Below are 7,797 nucleotides of genomic sequence, written 5' to 3'. Positions count from 1 at the left end.
GTGATGAGGAAGGCCAGAATGCAGGCAATGGACACTCGTGAGCTTTTAGATGAAAGGAAAGTTTGACTTTCGATGTATAATTACTTTGGAATTTACTTCATTCCATAGATTCCTAGTGACTCAAGCAAGGAAGAAACATCTTACCTAAAGAGTTTTTTTTAAAGAACTCATGACTCAAAGTGCTGTGGAACATAATCGCTTCATTTCAATACTGCTTTTTCAGTGTAATCAACCAAAATGCATTGAAAGCCAGAAAATTGTGCTTCCACCTATTCATGCACGTCATATGCTGAGAATGTTATAGTTTACAAAAGACACACACGGTCTCCTATCAGGCTGCCTTACTCATGTTTGTGCTCATTTCCCTTAGAGAGCACACACAGTCCCATTAGTCCCTGGGCATTGTCAGGTGAACACACAGCAGCATTCACCGAAAACACAGAAGTCTCAATTAGGTAATGGTTTTTGCCAATAATATAAAGTTGGGAGTAGAGAAAAGCAATTTTGTCCTCTTTGCAGATGCCTGATTAGCTATGAAAAGAAAACGTGTCCTCTTTAAGCTTTGGGTTAATAATCTTAAAATCCATTTCTGTAGCTCTTGTTAAAAAACAATCAGATGGGACATTGAAGGCAGAAGCCATTAAAAGGGACTAATGAAAGCTTAGATCACATTTTAAAAAACCCTCTATTAAAAACACCATAATTAATGTTGAAAGCCAAACAATGCATTCAGAGAAAAGCCTTGCAACTTATATAGGATGATTCTAACAAATTGATTAAAATAAAAGGAAGGCACATTTTCAAATGGAAAACTTGGCAAACGACGCAGTTGTCATACAAAAGAAGAAACACAAGTGGAAATAAAGAAAAAAACCCGTCTGTTCCTTCAGTCATCAAAGTGATGCAAATTAAGTCGTTATTTTAAAATCTGTCAAATTGGTGAGGACTAAAAGATGATTAGCATCCAGGGCCACAAAGATGGGGGGTGGGGGATGGAGGGAGAGGCATTTTTATATATTATCGATGAAAAAATAAATTGAAGTTTTATAATTTAATAAAATTACTTTAAAAAAAATAAATTGAAGGCAATATAACAATTCCCATCAAAACTGAAAGTACCCATAGTCTTTATTTAGCAACTCCAGAATTCAGAAACCTAATCTGTATTTTGCACAAAAGTGTGTTTGGAGATCATCACAGCGTTACTTAGAACAACCTAAGTGTGCACCGAAAGGCACTGGGTGCGGGGCTGGGAATACAGCTAAGTGGTACTGTGCTTGCCTAGCGTGTGACTTGATCTCAGTCTATTCCCAGTACTGCACAAAAAAGGGACTGGTGTTGGTGATTGGGTAAATAAATGATGGCAACACTTACATTCAATAAGTTAAAACAAACTTATACAGGGAAGAATTTCGAGGGCAAAAGAGCAGGTTCCAAACCACGAAACGTGATCACTGTTTTCCAGCTTTCTTATTTGTTTTCTTTGATACACAGCAGTCGATCCCAATGTTCAACTCTCTTTCCTCACATTATTGGGAATAGCTGATCACTCTTTCCACTTTGAAACACTGTTTTGCTTGGCTTACAGGACATCTGTTCTCTCCAGGCTTCTTTGGACCTCATCACTACCTTTCTTGATCTTCTTTAGCTCCATTTGCAATTCCTACACAATTTCCCAAGGGCTCTGGCCTGTTTTCTCTTCATTTGCTTATTTTTGTTTGTTTGTTGTCCTGTATGTGTGTGCATACATATATGTGCACCTATGGAGGACAGAGGTTGAGACTTATGTCTTTTAATATTGTTATTCATTTTTTTCTTGAGACACTGATGGGCCATAAGGCCCCAGGGATGATCTTTCTGTCTCTGCCACTCCAGCGCTGGCATTACAGACTTATACCATAGTGTCTTGTTTTTTGATGCCAGTGCTGGGAATGGATTGAACTCAGAACCTTGTGTGGCAAATACTTTACCAATTTAATTATCTCCCCAACCTCTTGTGGGGCAATATTATACAGGCCACACATTTCTGCGCTCAAGTCGCAGTCGAACCTGAGGTGGTCACAATAGCACTCACAGACTGGCTGCCGCCTGGGTCAGGATATGCTAATGTTGTTCTGCTCCCTTCTTTGTAATTAAGGAGATCGCCTGGAAAGAGGTGTTAAGCCAAGCTAGTGACAGAGCAGTGGACAGGACTTTAGTCCGGCTACCCTGGAAACAGAATGCTAATGAACTCCCCCCTCAGTTTACCTTTGGGGATAAAAGCTGTTTGGAAAATAAACGCGGGTGATCTTCAGAATTTGAATGAGCCCCAAGACTCCCTTCCGATATTGCTGTGTGAACTGTGTCTCAATTATTCCCACGCCTCCACGCTGGTCCAGAGAGATAATTTATGTTGGGGTTGGACCCCGACAACCTCTTGCCCCACACTTTCTGAGAGTCTCACTATGTAGCTCAGGCTGTGATTCTTCTGCCACGTCAGTGCTGGCTTTACAGGTGTGGGCCACACCTGTAACTCTGCCATATCTAATTTCATGTTTTCAAAAGCAATTTCCAGCTATGATCTTCCTATTTTTTCCTTTAACCAACTTCTCTCAAACGCATAGTCAGTTACCTACTTGTTATTTCCCCTTAGCTGTCCAATGGATGCCTTAGATTTTAAAAACAATTTGTTTATATTTTGTTTAGGAGTGTTTTGTCCATGTGCATGTTCATATACCAGGTATGTACAGTGCCTCTGGAGGCCAAGGACAGGTTGGATCCCCTGGAAACGGAGTTATACATACTTACATAGGTGCTGGGAATTGAACGTGGGTCCTTTGGAAGAGCAGTCGGTGTTCTTATGTATAGAACTATCATCTTTCTAGTCCCTACCTTAAGGTTTTTACTTGCTTGTTTTTTGAAACAGGCTTTCTTGTGTAACCCTGGCTGTCCTAGAACTTACTGTATAGGCCACGTTGGCCTCGAACTTACAAATCTGCCTGCCTCTGCTTCCTGAGTGCTGGGATTAAAGGCATGTGCCGTCATGGCTTTCTCATTTTGATCCTGAAGATTTTTTTCTTAAAAATTAAAAAATAAAATGGACTTGAGAGATGGGTTAGCGGTTAAGAGTACTGACTGTTCTTCCAGAGGTCCTGAGTTCAATTCCCAGGGTGACTCACAACCATCTATCATGATATCTGATACCCTACCCTCTTTTGGCATGCAGGCATACATGCAGATAAAGCACCTATATACATACTATGTATATATATATATATACTATATATATATAAAGATTCTTATAAATAAATCTTTAAAAAAATCAAAAAATTTTCAATTAAACTATAATTACATCATTTCCCCCTTCCCTTTCCTCTGGCAATCCTTACAGTGTCCTTTCCCTTCAATCCCTCTCAGACCCCCTTACTCCCTTTCAAATTCATGGCCTCCTTTTCTTTGATTATTGTTACATGTCTTCATAAATATGTAACTATAACCTGCTGAGTCTGTTTAGTGTTGCTTGTGTGTCTATGATTTTAGAGCCGACCACTTGGTATTGGCTGGCCAATTAGGGGACTCATCCCAGGGAGAAGCTAATTCGCTCTCTTTCTTAGCAGTCCTATTTGCCTGTCATTCTTTGTCTAGGAGTGGGGACCTCAAAATTTCTCCTTGCCACATTAGCATGTCTATGTGTGTTGTCATCGTTCAGGTCTTGTTTAAGGAGCCCTATTGCAGAAGTATCATGGGATACCATGTACTTTGGCTAGGAAGATTCAAGCTGGATCTGAACTGAAGGTTTTTCTTAATCTTCTGTGTCCTAGTAAATGGTAACTCCACCCACATAGTTGCACAGGCTAAAAACCTTGGAATTATTATTAACTGCTTCCTTTATTTTACAATTTGGACTTGGGGATCAAATGCAGGGCTTCATATGCGTTAGGCAAGTGCTCTCTACCAGGAAGCCACACCCACTTCCTTGCTCTCTTTCTTGCACACACTATATCTAGCACTGAATTTACTAGGAAGCTAAGGAGTCAAACGGCACAGCTCTTTCCCTACAGCAGCTCCCTACGAGGTCCTGGTAGTGCACAAACGTGGTTGCGTGTTTTTGTAAAATCTGCAAAAATAAAACAGTTTAGTGGAAATCAGTCAAAGCAGAGCCAGATGTAATGGTGTGCACCCATAATCTCAGCCCTTGGGAGCTGGAGACAGGACTTCAAAGTCATTCGGAGTTACTAAGCAGGTTCAAGGTGAAACCAGGCAACGTGAGAGACTGTTTCAAAAGAAAACCAAAAGATCAACCAAAACAGAATGAAATCAGCCCCCAAGTTCTCCCTTCATTTCAACTGCTCCTTTGGTCTTTGCTCATGGTGAGGTTGTCATTGAAGTAGCTGTGGACATTTCTTGTGGCCATTCAGAGGACAAACTGAATCAAATTTGCATTTATGAGGGATTTAATGAAATACATTAACATTACTGGCAGTTACTTCTGTGCCATGGCCAGCCACTTTAGCATAGAAATGGCTTCCAGAAATGCTCCTATTTCTCAGTTTGCCGACTAATGGTGCAGGATGGAAGATCATATCTTGATCTAACAAGTGCATAGCAGCCAGAATTTTGCATTTTCCAATGTGTAACTGAAGAGAAATAAGGTCCAGAATCAACACACCCAGAAACTAGCCTGTGAAAAATTATCCACTGGACATGTAAAACTATATATGAAGGGTTCAGTATTGTCTAGTAAGAACAAGTATTTTCTGACCGTGAGATATACCCTCTTAAACAGTTTTAAGCACATAGTACATATAGTATTGTTAATTGTAGCTATAAGGTTATATAATAAATTTCTATAGCTCAGGCATATTTGAAACTTTATAACCATTGAACAGCATTTCCCCACATCCTCTGCCCTCTGGTCCCTGGCATCCACTATTCTTAACCCCCGACAGCCATTATTCTAGCCTTTGCTTTTATGCATTTGACTAGTTTGCATTCCATATATAAGTGGAATCCTGCAGTATTCCCTCTGTGGCTGGTTTATGTATCTTATCTTCAAGCCCAGGTTTATCCATGTTGTCACATATCTGGTAATACCCTCTTTGGTGCTAAAGAGCATTCCACCATATAAATGCAACACCTTTTCTAAGTCCGTTTATCCACAGTTGTTTCCATACTTTGGCTGTTGTGGAGGATGCAGATATGAATATGGGGGCCAAACATTGCTTTCAGATCTCAACGTTAGTTGTTTTGGATAAATATGCAGAAAGTTAAATTACTGGTTTATATGATAATTCAAACTCTATACAGTTTTTCATAACGACTGCACAGTTTTTCTAGAAAATTTATAAAATACAATTTATCAGAGACCTTGTGTTTACAGAGCCAAGCCAGGAAGAGTTCTGCAAATAGTAATTTTTGCCTGTCTGTGAATTTGCATGTTTTATGTGTTTGAGCATATTAGGTTATATTTTAGTGTATCTGACTCATCTTATTCTGATGAAGTCTGACAGATTCTGATTAAATGATAGATGAAATTATCACGGACACAGGAAAATAGTCTGGAAAAACAAATGCTCAAGGCACAAAAAGCCTAAAAATATTATCAACTCGGTGTCTGAATTGTTAATAGCAATTTTCTTATGTTATTGCATGACTTAATGCAATGCAATATTAATTGCTAAATACATCTGCCCATTCTTTTGAATGTCTCATTTTCAGATCAATTTTGTGTTTTATCTACCAGAATTATTGATGAACCAAAATAGAAATACGAGAGGAAAAAGCCAAATATATAAACAAAAAGAAGAACCTGTCAAAAGCTTCTCATATCATTGCAGCATTAATTAAAAACTTCATCATAGCAAAGAAGAAAACAAGACCAAAGCATCAATTGTACAAATATGGATAAACTATGACAGAGGGAAAAGTAGAATTAATTTTCAATTCTTTTCATTTAAATATATTATAAAGTCATCATATGGCCAGAGAGACAAATAGTATACATCCCCAAATATAGAAAATGTTATGTTAAGGGTGTACCAGGACAGTTAGGCCATTCTTCAACATTTTCTGATATTTGTGATAGCTGTAAACTTTTAAAAAAGATTTAATCTTGTGATTTTTATCTATCTGCCTCTCTGTTTCTGTCTTTCTCTGTCTCTGTCTCTCTCTCTCTCTCTCTCTGTGTGTGTGTGTGTGTGTGTGTGTGTGTGACATACATGTAGGTGCCTACAGAGAGGGTTTTGTATCTCTCAGAGCTGGAGTTGACAGATGATTTTAAGTTGCCTGGCATGGGTACTGGAAACTGAACTCAGGCCCTTTTTATGAGTAGTATTCACACTCTTAAGCACTGAGCCATGTCTCCAGACCTATTTGAAGCTTTTTATAAATAAATATTATATTCCTGCTTGCCTTTTCCATTTCCATAAGTATCTCCCTACCCTTTTTCTAGTGCTGAGCCTCAAACTCAGGGCCTTATATAAGCTACCCAAATATTCTACCACTCACCCCAAATACCTTTGCACTTCATTTTGTAGTCTATTTAACAGAGAACTTGTAAGCTATGTAAGAAGGACACTGATGTGGGATGTCCTTCTGTATATGTGTTGCTTTTATTGGTTGATGAATAAAGCTGTTTTGGCCAGTGGCTTAGGAGAGCAAAGCCAGGCAGGAAATCTGAGCCAAGATATATAGAGAGAGTAGGCAGAGTCAGAGAGGCACCATGTAGCTGCTGAAGGAGACAGATGCTGCACTCTTACCAGTAAGCCACAGCCTCAAGGCGACACACAGATTAATAGAAATGGGTTAATTTAAGATGTAAGAGTTAGTTAATAAGAAGCCTGAGCTAATAGGCCAAACAGTATTGTAATTAATATAGTTTCTGTGTGATTATTTGGGTCTAGGCAGCTGGGAAACAAACAAGCAATCTTCATCTACAGGACACACCCAACCAAATTCAACCCTTCTCTAAACACGGCTCTTGAGAAAATTACGTTGGCTCCATCTTCAATATATGTACACCATCTTCACTGGCACTACATTAGTTCCAGCCATCATCATTTTCTGCCTGGGTTAAGTCATGGATTCCTTTTCTTTCCTTTGTTTTTTATTTTAGAGTTAGGGTTTCTCTGTGTAGCCCTGTCTGTCCTAGAACTCTCTCTGTAGACCAGGCTGGTAGAGATCCACCTGCCTCTGCCTCCTAAGTGCTGGGATTAAAGGTGTGCGCCACCACTGCCTGGCTTTGTGATGCCTTCTTAATTCTGTCCTGCTTCTTTCCTTGACCCACTTTAGTCTAATCCCAACACAACAGCCAGAGAGATCCATTTAAACCCATCATTACTTTTTTCCTCTGCTTAAAATGATTCTTTTTGATGATGTCTGCATGGCCTGCTCCTTTTTGTTTGTTTGTCCAGAGCTGTATCCAAATGCCCTTTAGTCAATGAATCCTTCCTCATGCTGTCATCCCTTAGTATGCAGTGGACTGATTGCGCAACTCCCCAAGAACGCCAAAACCCATCCATGACTGAGTCCACCATAGCAAACAACAGTGTCTTCATACAAGTATAGGCATCTTCTTGTGTGCTTCCAAATAATCTCTCAATGACTAATGATTCTCAGTGTAATATAACTGCTAGTTGAAGAGTAGTTATCCTATATTGCTTAGAAAATAATAAAAAAGAACTGGACTTTTTGGGTAGCAATGTGACATTCCCCCCATCGTTTCTTGTTTTCCATTTCATGTTATTTGGCTTTCGAGACAGGGTATCTATGTAATTCAGAATGGCCTGTAAAGTTGTTATCCTCTTGACTTTAGGTGCC

Source organism: Myodes glareolus, chromosome X (genome assembly GCF_982192425.1).
Source record: "Myodes glareolus chromosome X, mMyoGla1.1, whole genome shotgun sequence".
Classification (NCBI taxonomy): domain Eukaryota; kingdom Metazoa; phylum Chordata; class Mammalia; order Rodentia; family Cricetidae; genus Myodes; species Myodes glareolus.
Note: the sequence above shows the minus strand (reverse complement) of the source record.